Genomic DNA, 23,022 nt, shown 5'->3' on the forward strand with positions numbered 1-23,022 from the left:
CTAATTTGCAGGCATGTTTTTTCTTAAGAAAATTTTCGTCTGCTGAAAGAAATTAAGCTGTTGGGAATTGTGAGTTACTTACTATTAAATTAGCCTTTAAGCAATGGAGACATTTTCTGGAAGGGGAAGTTCATCAAGTCACTGTGGTCACTGACCGTAAGAATTTAGAGTATATTGAATCACCTAAATGGCTAATTCCTATACAGGCCAGATGGTTCTTATTTTTATCTATATTCAATTTCTCTATCACTTTCAGGCCAGGGTCCAAGAATGTGAAGGCTCGTGCACTATCACAGTTTTTGATCAGCTTCTCTTCCAGAAATCCATTCTCCCTAAGGGCAATGTGGATTCTATGCTATTCTCAGAGTTGGAAACTGAGTGCCATAAAGTCCAGTCGTTGGCTCCTTCCATCATTCCTGTGTCCAAATTATTTGTAGTTGTGTACCTAAAGGTACCATCACATTAAGCGACGCTGCAGCGATCTAGACAACGATCCCGATCGCTGCAGCGTCGCTGTGTGGTCGCTGGAGAGCTGTCACACAGACAGCTCTCCAGCGACCAACGATGCCGGTCCCCTGGTAACCAGGGTAAACATCGGGTTACTAAGCGCAGGGCCGCGCTTAGTAACCCGATGTTTACCCTGGTTACCAGCGTAAACGTAAAAAACAAACAAATACTACATACTTACATTCCGGTGTCTGTCCTCCGGCCCTGTGCTTTCCTGCACTGTCAGCGCCGGCCAGCCGTAAAGCAGAGCGGTGACGTCACCGCTGTGCTTTACGGCTGGCCGGCGCTCACAGCCAGTGCAGGAAGGCACAGCGCCGGGGACAGACACCGGAATGTAAGTATGTAGTGTTTTTTTTTCTTTTTACGTTTACAATGGTAACCAGGGTAAACATTGGGTTACTAAGCGCGGCCCTGCGCTTAGTAACCCGATGTTTACCGTGGTTACCAGGGAAGACATCGCTGAATCGGCATCACACATGCCGGTTCAGCGATGTCTGCGGGAGTCCAGCGACGAAATAAAGTTCTGGACTTTCTGCTCCGACCAACGATGTCACAAAAGGATCCAGATCGCTGCTGCCTGTCAAACACAACGATATCGCTAGCCAGGACGCTGCAACGTCACGGATCGCTAGCGATATTGTTCAGTGTAACGGTACCTTAAAACTGCGTCTGTTACAGAAGTTTCATGATTCCATCTTGAGTGGGCATCCCGGGGTCACAGCTAAACTGAAAGCTATTACTTGGCCTTTTTTGATGTCTGCCTACGAATAATGATATAAAAAGATTTTGTATCCGCTTGTTAAGTTTGTGCACGCATTACAGTCTGTCATAACCTGAAAAAGCATATACCGTATATACTCGAGTATAAGCCGACCCGAGTATAAGCCGACCCCCCTAATTTTGCCACAAAAAACTGGGAAAACTTATTGACTCGAGTATAGGGTGGAAATGCAGCATTTACCGGTGAATTTCAAAAATAAAAATAGATCATTATTTCCCCATAGCTGTGCCATACAGTGCTCTGCACCGTTCATATTTCCCCATAGCTGTGCCCCATAGATGTGCCATATACGGTGCTCTGCACCGTTCATTGTGCCCCATAGATGTGCCATATACGGTGCTCTGCACCGTTCACTGTGCCCCATAGATGTGCCATATACGGTGCTCTGCACCGTTCACTGTGCCCCATAGATGTGCCATATACGGTGCTCTGCACCGTTCACTGTGCCCCATAGATGTGCCATATACGGTGCCCTGCACCGTTCACTGTGCCCCATAGATGTGTCATATACGGTGCTCTGCACCGTTCACTGTGCCCCATAGATGTGCCATATACGGTGCCCTGCACCGTTCACTGTGCCCCATAGATGTGCCATATACGGTGCCCTGCACCGTTCACTGTGCCCCATAGATGTGCCATATACGGTGCTCTGCACCGTTCATTGTGCCCCATAGCTGTGCCATATACGGTGCTCTGCACCGTTCACTGTGCCCCATAGATGTGCCATATACGGTGCTCTGCACCGTTCACTGTGCCCCATAGATGTGCCATATACGGTGCTCTGCACCGTTCACTGTGCCCCATAGATGTGCCATATACGGTGCTCTGCACCGTTCACTGTGCCCCATAGATGTGCCATATACGGTGCTCTGCACCGTTCACTGTGCCCCATAGATGTGCTATATATACGGTGCTCTGCACCGTTCACTGTGCCCCATAGATGTGCCATATACGGTGCTCTGCACCGTTCACTGTGCCCCATAGATGTGCCATATACGGTGCCCTGCACCGTTCACTGTGCCCCATAGATGTGCCATATACGGTGCCCTGCACCGTTTACTGTGCCCCATAGATGTGCCATATACGGTGCTCTGCACCGTTCACTGTGCCCCATAGCTGTGCCATATACGGTGCTCTGCACCGTTCACTGTGCCCCATAGATGCTCCACATAAATCTCTGCCGCCGCCGCTGCTGCAATAAAAAAATAAAAACGCATACTCACCTCCCTTGATTGCAGCTCCCGGCGTCTCGTTCCGGCGCCTCCATCTTCCCGGCGTCTCTGCTCTGACTGATCAGGCAGAGGGCGCCGCGCACACTATATGCGTCATCGCGCCCTCTGACCTGAACAGTCAGAGCGCAGACGCCGGGAAGATGGAGGCGCCGGCCGGGAAGATGGAGCGACGCTCGGCGGCTGGAACGAGGACAGGTGAATATGCTATACTTACCTAGTCCTGGCGATCCTCGCGCTGTCCCTCTGCCTGGTCTTCGGTGCCGCAGCTTCTTTCTCTATCAGCGGTCACCGGCACCGCTGATTAGAGGAATGAATAGGCGGCTCCGCCCCTATGGGAGGTGGAGCCGCTTATTCATTTCTGTAATGAGCGGTCCCACGTGACTGCTGAAGAGGGGAAGAAGCTGCAGCACAGAAGACCGTGGGACGGCAGGGACAGCGCGAGGATCGCTGGGACTAGGTAAGTATGCCTCAGCGCCCTCACCCCCTCACCCGCCGACCCTGCCACCCACCTTGACTCGAGTATAAGCCGAGAGGGGCACTTTCAGCCCAAAATTTTGGGCTGAAAATCTCGGCTTATACTCGAGTATATACGGTAACTAAAAGCGTAAAATGAACAATAAGAGTACAATGCGTTATTGGAAATAATGTAAAATAGACAGACAATTTGTTAACCCCTTCATGACCCAGCCTATTTTGACCTTAATGACCTGGCCGTTTTTTGCAATTCTGACCAGTGTCCCTTTATGAGGTAATAACTCAGGAACGCTTCAACGAATCCTAGCGGTTCTGAGACAGTTTTTTCGTGACTTATTGGGCTTCATGTTAGTGGTAAATTTAGGTCGATAATTTTTGTGTTTATTTGTTAAAAAAATGGAAATTTGGCTAAAATTTTGAAAATTTCGCAATTTTCAAATTTTGAATTTTTATTCTGTTAAACGAGAGAGTTATATGACACAAAATAGTTAATAAGTAACATTTCCCACATGTCTACTTTACATCAGCGCCATTTTGGAAGCAAAATTTTTTTTTGCTAGGAAGTTATAAGGGTTAAAAGTTGACCAGCAATTTCTCATTTTTGTGTGTAAAATAATAAATAAATAAATCCGCGCAAAAACCAATATAGAAAACCCAAAAACTTTTACTGGACGAAATATAAATACCTTACACATGTAAATATTGCACCTCCCCTATTTACATAAAATGGGTGTCAAAACAATATGCTATTGCTCTACACGGTAATAGCAATAGCATATTGTTTTGACAGCCATTTTATGTAAATAGGGGAGGTGCAATATTTACATGTGTAAGGTATTTATATATCGTCCAGTAAAAGTTTTTGGGTTTTCTATATTGGTTTTTGCGCGGATTTATTTATTTATTATTTTACACACAGGTTTATTATGACAACTTAGTGGTTGTTGTCCTAATCTGCAGCATTATACCATAGCTGGTTACTGAGCGCCACTGTATATATATATATTTTTATACATACCAGATATCTCATTTTTACAGCAAAATTTACAAAACCACTTTTTTTAGGGACCACCTCACATTTGAAGTCAGTTTGAGGGGTCTATATGGCTGAAAATGCCCAAAAATGACACCATTCTAAAAACTGCACCCCTCAAGGTGCTCAAAACCACATTCAAGAAGTTTATTAACCCTTCACCATTATATCACCATTACACACTGAACGGGAAACCACTGGGTAAATCTGACAGGGAGAAGGACTTGGGGATCCTAGTTAATGATAAACTTACCTGGAGCAGCCAGTGCCAGGCAGCAGCTGCCAAGGCAAACAGGATCATGGGGTGCATTAAAAGAGGTCTGGATACACATGATGAGAGCATTATACTGCCTCTGTACAAATCCCTAGTTAGACCGCACATGGAGTACTGTGTCCAGTTTTGGGCACCGGTGCTCAGGAAGGATATAATGGAACTAGAGAGAGTACAAAGGAGGGCAACAAAATTTATAAAGGGGATGGGAGAACTACAATACCCAGATAGATTAGCGAAATTAGGATTATTTAGTCTAGAAAAAAGACGACTGAGGGGCGATATAATAACCATGTATAAGTATATAAGGGGACAATACAAATATCTCGCTGAGGATCTGTTTATACCAAGGAAGGTGACGGGCACAAGAGGGCATTCTTTGCGTCTGGAGGAGAGAAGGTTTTTCCACCAACATAGAAGAGGATTCTTTACTGTTAGGGCAGTGAGAATCTGGAATTGCTTGCCTGAGGAGGTGGTGATGGCGAACTCAGTCGAGGGGTTCAAGAGAGGCCTGGATGTCTTCCTGGAGCAGAACAATATTGTATCATACAATTATTAGGTTCTGTAGAAGGACGTAGATCTGGGTATTTATTATAATGGAATATAGGCTGAACTGGATGGACAAATGTCTTTTTTCGGCCTTACTAACTATGTTACTATGTTACTATGTTCAGGTGCTTCACAGCAGCAGAAGCAACATGGAAGGAAAAAATGAACATTTAACTTTTCAGTCACAAAAATTATCTTTTAGCAACAATTTTTTTATTTTCCCAAGGGTAAAAATAGAAACTGGACACCAAAAGTTATTGTACAATTTGTCCTGAGTATGCCGATACCCCATATGTGGGGGGAACTACTGTTTGGGCGCACGACAGGGCTCGGAAGGGAAGGAGCGCCATTTGACTTTTTGAATGGAAAATTAGCTCCAATTGTTAGCGGACACCATGTCGCGTTTGGAGAGCCCCTGTGTGCCTAAACATTGGAGCTCCCCCACAAGTGACCCCATTTTGGAAACTAGACCCCCCAAGGAACTTATCTAGATGCATAGTGAGCACTTTGAACCCCTAGGTGCTTCACAAATTGAGCCGTAAAAATGAAAAAGTACTTTTTTTCACAAAAAATTTCTTGTAGCCTCAATTTGTTCATTTCCACATGGGCAAAAGGATAAAATGGATCCTAAAATGTGTTGGGAAATTTCTCCTGAGTACACCGATACCTCATATGTGGTCACAAATCCACTGTTTGTGCACACGGCAAGGCTCAAAAGGGAAGGAGCGCCATTTGACTTTTTGAATGAAAAATTAGCTCCAATCGTTAGCGGACACCATGTCGCGTTTGGAGAGCGCCTGTGTGCCTAAACATTGGAGCTTCCCCACATGTGACCCCATTTTGGAAACTAGACCTCCCATGGAACTAGCCTAGATGTGCGGTGACCACTTTAAACCCCCAAGTGCTTCACAGAAGTTTATAACGCAGAGCCGTGAAAATAAAAAATAATTTTTCTTTCCTCAAAAATTATATTTTAGCCCGCAATTTTTTATTTTCACAAGGGTAACAGGAGAAATTGGACCCCAAAAGTTGTTGTCCAGTTTGTCCTGAGTACGTTGATACCCCATATGTGGGGGGGGGGGGGGGACCACTGTTTGGGCACACGTCGGGGCTCAGAAGGGAAGTAGTGACGTTTTGGAATGCAGACTTTGATGGAATGGTCTGCGGGCATCATGTTACGTTTGCAGAGCCACTGATGTGCCTAAACAGTAGAAATCCCCCCACAAGTGACCCCATTTTGAAAACTAGACCCCCCAAGGAACTTATCTAGATATGTGGTGAGCACTTTGAACCCCCAAGTGCTTCACAGAAGTTTACAACGCAGAGCCGTGAAAATAAAAAAATAATTTTTCTTTCCTCAAAAATGATGTTTTAGCAAGCATTTTTTTATTTTCACAAGGGTAGCAGGAGAAATTGGACCCCAATAGTTGTTGCCCAGTTTGTCCCGAGTATGCTGGTACCCCATATGTGGGGGTAAACCACTGTTTTGGCGCACGTCGGGGCTCGGAAGGGAGGGAGCACCATTTGACTTTTTGAACGCAAAATTGGCTGGAATCAATGGTGGCGCCATGTTGCGTTTGGAGACCCCTGATGTGCCTAAACAGTGGAAACCCCTCAATTCTAACTCCAACACTAACCCCAACACACCCCTAACCCTAATCTCAACTCTAGCCATAACCCTAATCACAACCCTAACCCCAACACACCCCTAACCACAGCCCTAACCCCAACATACCCCTAACCCTAATCCCAACCCTAACCATAATCCTAACCCTAATCCAAACCCTAACCCCAACACACCCCTAACCACAACCCTAACCCCAACACACCCCTAACCATAACCCTAACCACTAGCCTAATCTTAACCCTATTTCCAACCCTAGCCCTAATTCCAGCCCTAACTCTAATTCCAACTCTAACCCTAAGGCTATGTGCCCACATTGCGGATTCGTGTGAGATTTTTCCGCACCATTTTTGAAAAATCCGCGGGTAAAAGGCACTGCGTTTTACCTCCGGATTTACCGTGGATTTCCAGTGTTTTTTGTGCAGATTTCACCTGCGGATTCCTATTGAGGAACAGGTGTAAAACGCTGTGGAATCCGCACAAAGAATTGACATGCTGCGGAAAAAACAACACAGCATTCCCGTGCGGTATTTTCCGCACCATGGGCACAGCAGATTTGGTTTTCCATAGGTTTACATGGAGCTGTAAAGCTGATGGAAAACTGCTACGAATCCGCAGCGGCCAATCCGCTGCGGATTCGCAGCCAAATCCGCACCGTGTGCACATAGCCTAATTCTAAGGGTATGTGCACACGATGCGGAAAACGCTGCGGATCCACAGCGTTTCCGCCACTGCGGGTCCACAGCAGTTTCCCATGAGTTTACAAAAAACGCTGCGCACATGCTGCGGAAAAAACTGCGCGGAAACGCAGCGGTTTACATTCCGCACATTTCACTTTTTTCTGCGGATTCCGCAGCGGTTTTACAACTGCTCCAATAGAAAACCGCAGTGAAATCACCAGAAAAAACGCGGTAAATCCGCGATAAATCCGCAGCGGTTTTGCACTGCGGATTTATAATAACCGCTGCGGAAAAATCCGCAGAGGACCTGAATATGTGTGCACATTCCCTAACCCTAACCCTAACCCTAGTTCTAACTGTAGTGGGAAAAAAAATAATTCTTTATTTTATTATTGTTCCTACCTATGGGGTGATAAAGGAGGGGTTCATTTACTTTTTTTTTATTTTGATCACTGTGATAGGTTTTATCACAGTGATCAAAATGTACATGGAACGAATCTGCGGGCCGGCAGATTCGGCAGGCGCATTGCGTATGCGCCCGCCATTTTGGAAGATGGCGGCGCCCATTGACGGACAGACACCGGGAGCCTCGGTAAGTATAAGGGGGGGAGATCGGGGCATGGGGAGGGGCATCGAAGCACGGGGGGTGGCATAGGAGCACGGGGGGAGCGGACAGGAGGACGCGGGAGTGGAGCACAGGACGGAGGGGAGCGGACCACAGATCGGAGGATTGGGGGGGAGATCGGTGGGGTGGGGGAACATCAGTGTTTCCAGCCATGGCCGATGATATTGCAGCATCAGCCATGGCTGGATTGCAATATTTCACCAGTTTTTTAGGTGAAATATTACAAATCGCTCTGATTGGCAGTTTCACTTTCAACAGCCAATCAGAGCGATCGTAGCCACGGGGGGATGAAGCCACCCCCCCCGGGCTAAAGTACCACTCCCCCTATCCCTGCAGATCGGGTGAAATTGGAGTTAACCCTTTCACCCGATCTGCAGGGACGCGATCTTTCTATGATCTTTCTATGGGTCGGATTGGCACCGACTTTCATGACACCAACGTGGCGTCATGGGTCGGGAAGGGGTTAAGTGCCAATAGAGTGCATGGTGATGAGCCAAAGAAAATAAGTGGCACAACCAGATGGCAGATAAGAGCAAGATATAGTGCTAATAGACAATGTAGTCAAAATCAAGTATATACCTAGGTCCCAGTATAAGTAAAGGTACCGCCACACTAGACGATATCGCTAGCGATCCGTGACGTTGCAGCGTCCTGGCTAGCGATATCGTCCAGTGTGACAGACAGCAGCGATCAGGATCCTGCTGTGATATCGCTGGTCGGGGAAGAAAGTCCAGAACTTTGTTTCGTCGCTGGATCTCCCGCTGACATCGCTGAATCGGCGTGTGTGACGCCGATTCAGCGATGTCTTCGCTGGTAACCACGGTAAACATCGGGTTACTAAGCGCAGGGTCGCGCTTAGTAACCCGATGTTTACCCTGGTTACCATCGTTAAAGTAAAAAAAACAACCACTACATACTTACCTACCGCTGTCTGTCCCCGGCGCTGTGCTTCTCTGCTCTGGCTGTGAGCGCAGCGGCCGGAAAGCAGAGCGGTGACGGCGATACGGATCGTTGTCGGTATCGCTGCAGCGTCTCTTAGTGTGACGGTACCTTAAAGCTTGCATCCAGACAATGAAAAATCATTTAATGTGAAGACTATATTCCCACATCCCTCAGAATTGCAGCTTAAGTGCTTGTAATACAAATAGGATGAAACGCTGGAGCAATGGTTTAAAGCCTGGTGTCCTACATTGGTACAGTGGATATAATATATATGTCTAACCTAGACCATGCGATAATGCTACTTCCCCTATGCACGTTTCGGCGGTGTGCCTTTGTCAGGGGGAGTAGCATCATGGCTTCAAAATGCTCCTTAACCCCTTAATCCCATATGACATACTATCCCGTCGAAGTGACATGGGACTTAATTCCCAGTGACGGGATAGTACGTCATATGCAATCAGCCGCGCTCACGGGGGGGAGCGTGGCCGGGTGTCAGCTGACTATCGCAGCTGACATCTGGCACTATGTGCCAGGAGCGGTCACGGACCACTCCCCGGCACAATAACCCCGGCACACTGCGATCAAACATGATCGCAGCGTTCTGGGGGCATAGGGAAGCATCGCGCAGGGAGGGGGCTCCCTGCGGGCTTCCCTGAGACCCTCGGTACAAGGCGATATACTCACCTTGTACCGAGCATCTCCTCCTGCAGGCCCCGGATCCAAAATGGCCACGGGGCTTCATCCGGGTCCTGCAGGGAGGTGGCTTAGCAGCGCCTGCTCAGAGCAAGCTCTGGTAAGCCTGCAGCCCTGCATGTCAGATCGCTGACCTGACACAGTGCTCTGCAAAGTGTCAGATCAGCGATCTGACCCTATAACATAATGTCCCCCCTGGGGCAATGTTATAAAGTAAAAAAAAAATATTCACATGTGTAAAAAAAAAAAAAATCCAAAATAAAGAATAAAAAATATATACCGTATATACTCGAGAATAAGCCGAGATTTTCAGCCCAAATTTTTGGGCTGAAAGTGCCCCTCTCGGCTTATACTTGAGTCACGGTCGGCGGTGGGGTCGGTGGGTGAGGGGGAGACGCCGGGAGCAGGTAAGTATGTCATATTTACCTGTCCACGTTCCACCCGCCGGGCGCCGCTCCGACTTCCGCGTCCTCTTGCTCTGACTGTTCAGGTCAGAGGGCGCGATAACATACTAGTGTGCGCGCCGCCCTCTGCCTGAATAGTCAGTGCGGAGAGACGCCGAGACAGGACGCTGAGGAGCTGCAAGCAAGAGAGGTGAGTATGTTGTTTTTTTTTTTTATTATTGCAGCAGCAGCATTGTATATGGCACAGATTTATATGGAGCGCCTATGGGGCCATACTGAACGGTGCATAGCTTTCTATGGAGCATCTATGGGGCAATAATCAACGGTGCAGAGCATTCTACATGTGGCACAGCTTTCTATGGGGCCATACTGAACGGTGCAGAGCATTATATGTGGCACAGCTTTCTATGGAGCGATACTGAACGGTGCAGAGCATTATATGTGGCACAGCTTTCTATGGAGCCATACTGAATGGTGCAGAGCATTATATGTGGCACAGCTTTCTATGGAGCCATACTGAACGGTGCAGAGCATTATATGTGGCACAGCTTTCTATGGGGCCATACTGAACGGTGCAGAGAATTATATATGGCACAGCTTTCTATGGGGCCATACTGAACGGTGCAGAGCATTATATGTGGCACAGCTTTATATGGAGCATCTATGGGGCCATAATCAACGATGCAGAGCATTATATATGGCACAGCTATATATGGAGCATCTATGGGGCCAAAATCAACGGTGCAGAGCATTATATGTGGCACAGCTTTATATGGAGCATCTATGGGGCCATAATCAACGATGCAGAGCATTATATATGGCACAGCTATATATGGAGCATCTATGGGGCCAAAATCAACGGTGCAGAGCATTATATATGGCACAGCTTTATATGGAGCATCTTATGGGGCCATACTGAACGGTGCAGAGCATTATATATGGCACAGCTTTATATGAAGCATCTATGGGGCCATAATGAACGGGGCAGAGCATTCTATATGGCACAGCTTTATATGAAGCATCTATGGGGCCATAATGAACGGTGCAGAGCATTATATATGGCACAGCTTTATATCGAGCATCTATGGGGCCATAACGAATGGTGCAGAGCATTCTATATGGCACAGCTTTATATGAAGCATCTATGGGGCCATAATGAACGGGGCAGAGCATTCTATATGGCACAGCTTTATATGGAGCATCTATGGGGCCATAATGAACGGTGCAGAGCATTCTATGTGGCACAGCTTTATATGAAGCATCTATGGGGCCATAATGAACGGTATGGAGCATCTATTTTTATTTTCCACCCTAGGCTTATACTCGAGTCAATACGTTTTCCCAGTTTTTTGTGGCAAAATTAGAGGGTCGGCTTATACTCGGGTCGGCTTATACTCGAGTATATACGGGAATATTGTTTCCATAAATACATTTCATTAGCTAAATAAAAAAACTACAAAACAATAAAAGTACACATATTTAGTATCGTCGCGTCCGTAATGACCCGACCTATAAAACTGTCCTGTACAACTGAGACCGCAGTAATTATATTACCGACTCAATGAAGCCAACCAAAAAATTCATTAAAATGTAACGTTTAATATGTAAGGTTAAAAAGATCCAAGTAACCACATGATAATTTACACAAACATACAGCCCAAATCAAAGAGGAGCATCCGAACAAAACCCTAAACATAAATTTCTAGTAATACAGTATACAAGGGAGAATTAAACTATCCGTGCAAACAATCGTGATATATAGATACATAATAGCATTAGGCATCCTGTTAAGGTACCGTCACATTAAGCGACGCTGCAGCTATATAGACATCGAGCCGATCGCTGCAGCGTCGCTGTTTAGGTCGCTAGGAGACGTCAAACACCGGCAACAGCTGAACGATGCAGGAGCGATCCAGTGACGTACTTATCATTCTTGCTGGTTGTTAGCTCCATAAAAAACCATTGCTGGCATCGTTGCTTTTGCTGTCAAACATGACGAATCACGCCGACCTGACGACCAAATAAAGTTCCAGACTTCTAGCTACGACCAGCGATGTCACAGCAGGATCCTGATCGCTGCTGCATGTCAAACACAACGAGATCGCTATCCAGGACGCTGCAACGTCACGGATCGCTGTCGTTCTCGTTGGAAAGTTGCTCAGTGTGAAGGTACCTTAATACAGACCAAGGAACACGTTAGAGGTGCCAAATAGCATCCATATAGAAACCCCGTCTGCCCTTCAATGTGCACAGCCAGAATATACCCAGAAATACAAAATAAGGAGCACAGTATGTTACCTTCTCCCAGGTCACCAGCTAAATATTAGAGCAATGTGTAAGTGATCCGTCGGGTGATCCCCTCTGGCGCCCCGACGCGCGTTTCACCCTCTGCTTCTTCCAGGGGTGTGACTAAGTGAGGTTGGGAGTGTGCATATATAGTGCCTGGCAATTGGCGTGCCAATAGTGAGAGAGCTAAAGACGCAATAACGGAAGTAGAGCGGGGGCTCCACGGCGCATGCGGCTGTCAGAATTCTCACAAATACACTTCCTGACATGCGCCAAGAGGAACGCACACTGAACCGCATGCAGATCCCACGCAGGCGCTGTCGGAAGTGTGTGGAGAAGTGACAGCAGGCGCATGCGCACCACCACCCGGGACTTCAAATACGCAATCTGTAAGTTCTAAAATGAACACAGTCCACATAGGGAGAAAACAGAAAACGGGGAGACGCAGAGTGTGACAATGCTGCTAAAAAGGTGCCAACTGAAGCTGAAGAATAAATAATAAAAACAGAATGAGAGTGTCGTGCCGATACCGTCCTTTATAAAATAAGACACCAGGGCAAGTGTACAAAAGTGATGTGATTTAATAATATCCAGAGAACATGATCTCATAGAATCCATCATATTATATCATCCAACATTAATATAAATAATACATAAATTGATTAATAAAGGGTATAAATACTGTTAAGTGCCACCTAATTATAAAATCTCATTAAAGAGCTTACAATAAAAATACTACATACAAAATCTGTGATGAAACAAATCCCCCATATTGGAAGATCATTTATGAAGATAATTAGTGACCATTAGTGCTAATAATAAGGCTAGTTTCACACTAGCATTTTGAGGAGCTGCTGATTGCTGCGGACTTCCTCTGTGAAGCCCCGCCCTCACCTCCGCCGCTAGCTCCGCCTACTTCTGCATGCGGCCTGCGTACCTATCTTTAACATTAGGTACGCAGGTCATGCCGCTGTATGCGGATGCTTCCGCATGCGTTGTTTTGACGATGCGGAGAAGAAAAAAAATTGCTACAAGCTGCGTTCTACGCTGGTCGCCGGATCGTCAAAACGACGCATGCGGAAGCATCCGCATACAGCGGCACGACCTGCGTACCTAATGCTAAAGATAAGTACGCAGGCCGCATGCAGAAGTAGGTGGAGCTAGTGGCAGAGGTGCGGCCGAGGGCGGGGCTTCACAGAGGAAGTCCGCAGCCGTCCACAACGCTAATGTGAAACCGGCCTAAGAATTTCATTATAGTGCATGACTATTATGGATTAAAAACCATATATATCATATCCATGTGCAAGTCCTCAATATTACATCTTTGTAATATCCCCTTTTACATTGTTTACTGTTTCCTTTTGCATTAATCTCCGTTTGTTCTCCTTGATATCCTTAATTCTTCTTTATTTCTTGGTATATTACGAGACTTGATGTACCCCCTGTGAGGTGCCAAGGGGAGAAGTACTAGAAAACAGATGTTTCTCCCCGTTTCATTTCATATGTATCACGGTATTGATTGTGAAGCTGTTTATTTCACTGTAATCCGGTCCTGGTTTTCTTTAGTGATCAGCCTGAAAGGACTGGTGCTTCCCTTCCACACATGCAATCCAGTTTTGACTCCTGACTGCTTCAGCTGATATAATCAGGAACTGCTGGGATCTCAGCCTCTCATCTGCTGGTCTGGTAAGCTGACACAGTAAGGTTGCACCACAAACTTCTTTCTTGATGTGTAGGTTTATTTTGTAGTTAGAATCCTGTTGTTAGTGGCCAGACGGCCTTAGATATTTTATTTCATGTTTGGCACGTGTAACATTGTACGGCAAATGTGTACAATAAACACACCTGACACATACCTGTGTGGAACTCGCTAGCCTGCTATTGTCCGTTGTGACTCCATAGCCATCTGCTTGGGCCAAAGCAAAGATGCCTGCTGAGCTATATTCCCACACCCCGGAGAAAATAGCGTCAACCTCCAACAAATCCCACGACATGATAATAATAATAATAATAATTTTTATTTATATAGCGCCAACATATTCCGCAGCGCTTTACAAATTATAGAGGGGACTTGTACATACAATAGACATTACAGCATAACAGAAATACAGTTCAAAACAGATACCAAGAGGAGTGAGGGCCCTGCTCGTAAGCTTACAAACTATGAGGAAAAGGGGAGACACGAGAGGTGGACATGATCACAAATAGACACAACAAAAAGTCAGGTAATAGTAACAAGATCGAAAATAAAATAAAAACATAAAATTAGAACAAGTATAAAAACAAAGACCACAAATGTTCTATCAATACCCAAAATCAAAACCCCCCAAAAAATAACCCTTAAAAAGATACCCCTTGAACCAAAAAATACTCCCAAATATAGAGAATGTATATAGATATATAATAATACCCAACAAACTAGATCTTATAGAAACGCAGAGAACCCCAAAGTTTCATTGAGGCCATTCGGACTCGGTTCCCAAATGATAAATCCATCTACTTTCAACCTGGGCCAATATTTTGGCCAGATCACCCCCTCTAGAACCCAAACAGACCTGGTCAATAGCTTTAACTACCAGGCCCCTAGCATTTCAATTATGATGGGATTTAAAATGACTGGGGAGGGATTTAAGAGAGGAATCATCCTCACTAGTTCTGGCCTTTTCAATATCACGGACGTGCTCTCGTGTTATTACCTTCAATTTCCTTGTGGTAAGGCAAATGTATACCTTTCCACATGGACAACGTACATGATATATAACCCCACAGGAATTACAGCTAAGATGTTTCCAAATGTGAAAAACACGAGATCCATCAAAATTGCAGAAGGTCGTAGATTTAGCATGGTTGAGACAGCCCTTACAAAGGCCACAGGGAAAGAAGCCCGGTGATCCAGACACTGAATTTAGACTATTATTGCCTGGATCATAATGACTTTGGACCAAAATGTCCTTCAAATTTGCTGATCTTTTAGGTGGAAAAGATGGCTGTGTAGGGAGAAACTGACGTAAAACCGGATCTACTCTCAAAACCTCCCAATGTTTCTGATGGCCACATGCGCCGTGGAGTTCTTTCACTATTGGCACAGCCAATTGCCATGCACTATATATGTACACTCCCAACCTCACTTAGTCACGCCCCCGGAAGAAGCAGAGGGCGAAACGCACGTCGGGGCGCCAGAGGGGATCACCCGACAGATCACTTACACATTGCTCTATTATTTAGCTGGTGACCTGGGAGAAGGTAACATACTGTGCTCCTTATTTTGTATTTCTGGGTATATTCTGGCTGTGCACATTGAAGGGCATACGGGGTTTCTATATGGATGCTATTTGGCACCTCTAATCTGTTCCTCGGTCTGTATTATAGAGATACATAATAGCATTAGGCATCCTGTATCACGATTGTTTGCACGGTTAGTTTAATTTTCCCATGTATACTGTAGGTGGATTGATTTCCATCTCTAACCCTTAAGGTACCGTCACACTAGACGATATCGCTAGCGATCCGTGACGTTGCAGCGTCCTGGCTAGCGATATCGTCCAGTGTGACAGGCAGCAGCGATCAGGCCCCTGCTGTGATATCGCTGGTCGGGGAAGAAAGTCCAGAACTTTGTTTCGTCGCTGGATCTCCCGCTGACATCGCTGAATCGGCGTGTGTGACACCGATTCAGCGATGTCTTCGCTGGTAACCAGGGTAAACATCGGGTTACTAAGCGCAGGGCCGCGCTTAGTAACCCGATGTTTACCCTGGTTACCATCGCTAAAGTAAAAAAAACAACCACTACATACTTACTTACCGCTGTCTGTCCCCGGCGCTGTGCTTCTCTGCTCTGGCTGTGAGCGCCGGGCAGCCGGAAAGCACAGCGGTGATGACAGACAGCGGATCGTTGTCGGTATCGCTGCAGCGTCGCTAAGTGTGACGGTACCTTTAGTTGCCAACCTTCCGTCCTTCTTGAGGGACACAGGTGAATTTTTACGTAAGGTCGATGCTTTGTGTTTGGAGGGTGATACTCTACTGGTTTCAGAAGACGTAGAATCCCTCTATACCGATATTAAACACCATGAAGGTATTGCGTCTGTATGATATTATCTTGGGACATCTTCACTATCTTTGGGTTTGAGGGAACTCCTGCTGGAGCTACTGGAGTTCACTCTCACTCATTTTTTTGTATTCAAGAGGTCCTTCTACCTACAGCTCCAGGGGACAGCCATGGGAGCGGCCTTTGCGCTCTCCTATACTAATCTGTTCTTGGGGCTGTGGTAGAGGGACCTGTTCATGTCAAACCAACAGGGCCAATGGACCGCATCCCTTTTTGGATGTGGTACATTGATTGACAACATCTTCTTTGTCTGACAGGGCACACCCACCGACCTTCAATATTTTATTTCTACCTTGAACAGCAACAACCTTAACATACATCTCATCTTTGTATGGAGTTTTGACAAAATCGATTTCCTAGATGTTACAGTTAAAAGGGATCCTATGGGTAATATACAAACAGATATCTTTAGGAAAACTACGGCAACAAACACACTCCTCCATGCCTCCTTATGGCATCCGAAACATATGATTAAGTCAATCCCTATTGGGCAGTTCTTTCGCCTGCATCACATCTGTTCTACTGACATTGACTTTGAGATTAGGGCTGAGGACCTAAAGGCACGGTTTTTGGCATGTGGATACAGCAGGCGTACAATTAAAAAAGCCTATCACAGGGCTAAATTTTCTTCCAATAATGACTTGCTCTATAAAACTAGAACCCATGTCAAATCAAAAAATGATGGACAATTGAGATTCATTACACCTTATTGTTCTTATTCTGGGTGAGTTTAGCATTGGAAAAAGCATGGCCAATTTTGAAAGTTGATCCCGTTATTAGCAAGTTTCTTCCTGATAGACCTTCTATCATCTATAGACGTGCTAGAAATTTACGGGATTATCTTACCCAGAGCCACTATACTGGACAACAAACGACAACCTTTTTGGGGGTGGTTGTTTTCCGTGTGGCCAATGTATAGCCTGTCCCAATGTAGAACGCTCTAACTCTTTTACGAACTCTAGTGGCACAAAGACTTTTAAGATCAAGTGAATCATCTCATGTACAACAAGGTATATGATATCCTGTGCAATCTGTCCATGTGAACTCATACAATTTGGCTTGACCTCACGGCAACAAAAAGTTCGCATAAAAGAGCATATATTGGGCTTTCAGGCTGCCGCTACCCACATGGACACTTCCACCCTCAAAACAATACCGCGCTATTTAAAAAAATTCCGCCAGTGTGATGGTACATTGTTGTGAGTACGCGGTATTGATGCTCTAAACATCAACATTAGAGGTGGCAAGCTGTCTAAGCGTTTTTGCTAAAATGGAGACGTGGTGGATTTGGACCCTTCAAACTTAGGGTCCTAATGAGAATCTTACTTTTGCGCCGTTCTTGTGATCGTCTGGCTGCTGCATATCAGATGTGTTACTTGACCTGCGTTCACTATTGACAATACGTTCTTCTATGCCATTGCGCATGCGTTGCCTTGTCACTGTTGCCCCCATCTTCTCTTCCACGATGCTTCCAGGACCTGATCACGTGGAGCCTCACGTGTTTTTGTTGTTGGCTGGTTGAGCAACAAGCGAGTCGGCTGGCGCCACTTTGGCAACGTGACACTATGCTAGTAATTATACCTCCAACCACATGTGTATGTATGTATGTATTGTGTATTGTGGTGCAGTAAAAGGTGTAGTGTTGGACGGAAGATATGTTTCTCCGAGCAGGATAAGTTTTGGCCTGTTATTTTCCTAAGGTTGAGGACCTGCAGTGATGTCACGATCATGTGATCAGCCCATGTGATGGATACCTCACCTGTGGGTGTGGCTATAGACTATGTAATGGAGTTTCTTTTTGTTTGGCACATGTTAGTCTGGGTTTGGAGCTGGGCTGGAAGAAGCCTGAACTGTTCGCTCTGAGACACATGTCACAAAGGACGGTGACATGACAGTTAGCAACCCTGGGAATGGCACCTGGCGGAAGCCGCGGATCTGGCAGCCGCTTAGTTAAGCACTTCCCGTGTAAGGGTGAGTCTGAGACCAGTGGTTCTCCAAGCTGGAGTATGTTTGTTTTTTTTTCTTACTTTCTGTCACGGACTGTTTAAAGTGAAAATAAACCACTGAAGTTTGGACTGGAAGCCTGTGTGTTGCCTCATTACTGTGGCCCTGCCATTGCTCACCTGAGCCAATCCCCACATCTTGGTGTTCGAATGCGGGCAGATGCAGTGAGGCCAGGCTATTTTTGTTTTGTTTTTTTACTTTTTTGCTCTAAACTCCGGCTTATGTCCTGGGTGAAAGGAGTTGCGCAGACCCAGTCGGGAAACTCTGCAGAAATGGAGGCCACAATAAAAGTGCTTGTGGATGCCATGCGACAGCAGCAGCAGGCTACACAGCAGCAGCAGGAAACGAACCAGCTGTTGATGCAGCATATCATGGCGTCGCAGACAAGAGAAGCTTCACGGGGAATCCATGATGTCCGGAAAGCGGTTCGTACAGCGATCCCCAAAATGGAGAAACCTGATGACGTTGAGACGTACTTGGAGATGTTTGAGGGAGTAGCTGAGCGGGAGAGACTACCCCGGGACCAGTGGGCAGAAGTCATTGCTCCATTTCTGGCTCCAGTACCTATGAAAGACTATCAAGATCTATCCCCTGAGCAAAGGGAGGACTACGCAGTCGTCAAGGGTGAGATACTGGCTTGTCTTGGGGTAAATGTGTTGGTCCGGGCACAGCGGGTACATCAGTGGGAGTTTAACACTTCCAAGCCAGCTCGCTCCCAGTATTATGACCTGTTGCACTTATTTCAGAAATGGTTACAGCCTGAGGTTCTGTCTCCCGTGGCCATGCTGGACCGCCTAGTGACTGATAAATTTTGGAGGGGTTTGCCCCACTCCCTCCAATCATGGGTCGGGCAAGCATCCCCTACTAATGCGCTCCAGATGATGGACCTGATAGAACGATATGGGGCAACCAAAGAGCTCCAGGGAGGGACTCCCCGGAAGGTGTCCGGAAGGTTCCCTAAATCTCCGCCCGTGGCTCGGCGAGCAGAGCCCAGGAAGGCCACTTAAGACTTATCTGGAGGAGAAAGAGGCCCCATAGTCTGCTGGCGGTGCCAGGAGCCTGGCCATATGAGAGCTGATTGCCCCCACCTGGCTGAGCCTATGGAGACAAACTTTGGGTATCGCCAATCCCATTATGCCGAACTGATTTGCGCTACAGGTATCCAGGAAGGATCCAATATGGGACATTTGTGTAAGGTGGATGTAGAGGATACCCCATCCGTGGCCCTACTGGACTCAGGGAGTCTCGTGACCCTGGTACGAGCCAGTCTGGTTCAGTCCAGCGAGTACACTGCTCGGAACGTTGGGGTGTTATGTATACATGGGGACTTAAAAGACTATCCTACCGCCCTAGTGGTGATAAACATGCCAGCGGGGAGGCGGTGCCATGAGGTGGGGGTTGTGGTTAACTTACATTATGAATTGATACTTGGTAGAGATTTTCCTTTATTTTCTGTACTTTGGTCCACAGTTGTCTCACCCAGTGGACAACTGCCGACACCGGTGACAACCAGGTTACATTCTCCGAAGTGGGGCATGAACCTGGTAACCCAGAGGAAGAAGAATCGGCGGTAGGGGTGGTCTCCCCTTCGGCAGCGGAGGGGGAAAATTCTCCCATAGAAGTGTTGGCCGGGGATATGGAAGATTTGCCGCCAGGACCTGAATTGTTAGACTTAAATGTATCGAGCGATAATTTTGGTACAGCGCAACTCCGAGACCTGACTTTGACTTGGGCCAGGGAAAATGTACTGTTTATTAACGGGGAACCCCAACAACCTGGGGCGGCCACCGAGTTGCCACGCTTTGAGCTAAACCGAGACCTGTTGTATCAAGTTGATAAAGTACGGGGGGAAATGGTAGAACAGTTATTGGTACCTCAGGCCTATCATAGGCTGGTAATGGACCTAGCACATGCGCATGTACTCCCCCCGAGTATTTGGGCCAAAAGAAAACCCTAGACCGAATTTTGCAGCGGTTTTACTGGCTAGGAGCTCATGAAGAAGTTAAACGGTATTGTAATTCCTGTCCTGTGTGCCAGGTAACCAGTCCCCAGCCACACTTTCGGAGTCCTTTAGTGCCTTTACCTATTATAGAGGTACCTTTCGAAAGAGTGGCAATGGATCTGGTTGGTCCTGTCAATAAGTCAGCAAGGGGGCACCAACACATCCTACTAGTTCTAGATTATGCCACCCGGTATCCTGAGGCTGTTCCGCTGCGCCACACATCGGCTAAGCTCATAGCAAAAGAACTCATGGGAATGTTTTCTAGGGTGGGGATTCCGCAAGAGATTTTAACAGACCAAGGAACCCCCTTTATGTAAAAAATTATGAAAGAGCTCTGCCGCTTGTTAAATGTCAAACAGTTGCGCACCTCAGTTTATCATCCCCAAACAGATGGGCTGGTAGAAAGATTCAATAAGACGCTAAAGAGCATGCTAAAAAAAAACGTTTCTAAAGATGGGAAGGATTGGGATCTTTTACTCCCATATTTGTTGTTTGCAGTACGGGAGGTGCCGCAGGCATCTACGGGTTTCTCGCCTTTTGAATTATTGTATGGCCGACATCCCCGGGGCTTACTGGATATAGCCAAGGAGGCTTGGGAGAACCAACCAACCCCCCACAAGAGTGTAATAGAGCATGTAGCAAAAATGCAGGAAAGGATGGAGACAGTCCTGCCATTGGTCCGGGAACATATGGAAGCAGCACAACAGTCTCAGAGTCAGGTCTATAACCGGGAGGCTCGGGTAAGAACCTTTAGTCCCGGGGATCGCGTGTTGGTACTTGTGCCCACAGTGGATAGCAAATTTCTGGCAAGGTGGCAGGGGCCCTATGAGATTATGGAGAAGGTGGGACCGGTAGACTATAAGGTACACCAACCAGGCCGAAGGAAGCCAGAGCAGGTTTATCATATTAATTTGCTTAAACTGTGGAAAGACAGAGACCACCTTGGCGGGGATAGTCCGCTGCCTGCATTCCCTGTAGATAAGACTCCATTACCTCTGGGTGAGTCAGGAGAAGCCTTGTCTGTAGTCAAAATGCCAGATACGTTATCTCCTAAACAGGTTCAGGAGGTCCGGGAGTTTGTTAGCCGAAATAAGGACATTTTTTCTGAACTCCCTGGATGTACTTCCATAGTCCAACATGACATTGTTACGGAGCCGCAGGCCAAACTCCGATTAAAGCCATATCGGGTGCCTGAGGCTCGGCGACAAGCCATATCCCTGGAGGTGGAAAATATGTTACAATTAGGGGTCATAGAAGAGTCGCAAAGTGACTGGGCCAGTCCAATAGTCCTAATACCTAAGCCTGATGGGACCCTAAGATTCTGTAATGACTTCAGAAAACTTAATGAAGTTTCAAAATTTGATGCTTACCCCATGCCCCGGGTGGATGAATTGATAGAGCGGTTTGGTCAGGCACGGTATTTTTCAATCCTTGACCTTACAAAAGGGTACTGGCAGGTGCCCCTAACAAAGGCAGCTAAGGAAAAAACGGCCTTTCTAATGCCCGAAGGGCTGTTTCAGTATAAGGTGTTACCTTTTGGTTTGCATGGTGCGCCGGCGACGTTCCAACGGTTAATGGATATTGTTCTCCGTCCCCATCGCCGTTATGCCTCAGCCTATCTGGATGATATTGTTGTGTACAGTGCAGACTGGGAAAGTCACAGGCGGTGATTGATTCCCTCCGGCAAGCAGGGCTAACAGCCAATCCAAAGAAGTGTTCCATAGGGATGGAGGAAGCTCGGTACCTGGGTTACGTCATTGGGAGAGGGGTCCTTAAGCCACAAATAAACAAAGTGGAGGCAATACAGAACTGGCCCCGTCCCCTCACAACAAAGCAGGTAAAAGCCTTTTTAGGCTTAGTGTGATATTACAGGCGATTTTTTCCCAACTTTGCAACGTTGTCAGCGCCTTTAACAGACTGCTTGAAAGGGAGGAAGTCTGTGATGGTCCAATGGAATGGTCAGTTAGAAGAGGCCTTTGTAAAGTTAAAATCAGTTCTGTGTGGTACACCCGTTCTGATTACACCTGATTTCAAAAGAGAGTTCATTGTGCAAACCGATGCCTCTGAGATAGGTCTTGGTGCCGTGTTGTCTCAAGAAATTCACGGAGAAGAGAATCCCGTTAGTTTCCTGAGCCGGAAGCTTACCCCAGCTGAAAGCAGGTACAGTATTGTGGAGAGAGAGTACCTGGCCATTAAATGGGCACTTGAGTCTCTTCGCTATTATTTGCTGGGGAGAAAATTTCGTTTGGTGACAGACCACTCCCCTCTTACATGGATGAGTCAAGCTAAGGAGAGAAATGCACGAGTCACCAGATGGTTTCTGTCCCTGCAAAATTTTAAATTTTCAGTAGAGCATCAGGCAGGCAGACTACAGGAGAATGCAGATGCCCTGTCCAGAGTCCACTGTATGTCATGTGTCCACCCCAATAGGGTTGAACAAAGGGGGGAGGTATGTGGTGCAGTAAAAGGTGTAGTGTTGGACGGAAGATATGTTTCTCCGAGCAGGATAAGTTTTGGCCTGTTATTTTCCTAAGGTTGAGGACCTGCAGTGATGTCACGATCATGTGATCAGCCCATGTGATGGATGCCTCACCTGTGGGTGTGGCTATAGACTATGTAATGGAGTTTCTTTTTGTTTGGCACATGTTAGTCTGGGTTTGGAGCTGGGCTGGAAGAAGCCTGAACTGTTCGCTCTGCCACACATGTCACAAAGGACGGTGACATGACAGTTAGCAACCCTGGGAATGGCACCTGGCGGAAGCCGCGGATCTGGCAGCCGCTTAGTTAAGCCGTCCCGTGTAAGGGTGAGTCTG

The 23,022-nt window shown here is 46.6% G+C and overlaps 1 protein-coding gene across 1 annotated transcript in view; it reads right to left on the reverse strand.

Moving 5' to 3' along the window:
- LOC138663640 (uncharacterized) overlaps positions 1 to 17,922 on the reverse strand; it is a 55,085-nt gene extending 37,163 nt beyond the window's left edge. Inside the window, exon 1 of the mRNA XM_069749917.1 lies at positions 17,530 to 17,922. The gene's annotated coding sequence lies outside the window, so the exon portion shown is untranslated. The remainder of the gene's footprint in view (positions 1 to 17,529) is intronic.
- Between the last annotated feature and the right edge of the window lie 5,100 nt (positions 17,923 to 23,022).

The sequence above is a fragment of the Ranitomeya imitator genome, chromosome 2 (assembly GCF_032444005.1).
Source record: "Ranitomeya imitator isolate aRanImi1 chromosome 2, aRanImi1.pri, whole genome shotgun sequence".
Lineage (NCBI taxonomy): Eukaryota > Metazoa > Chordata > Amphibia > Anura > Dendrobatidae > Ranitomeya > Ranitomeya imitator.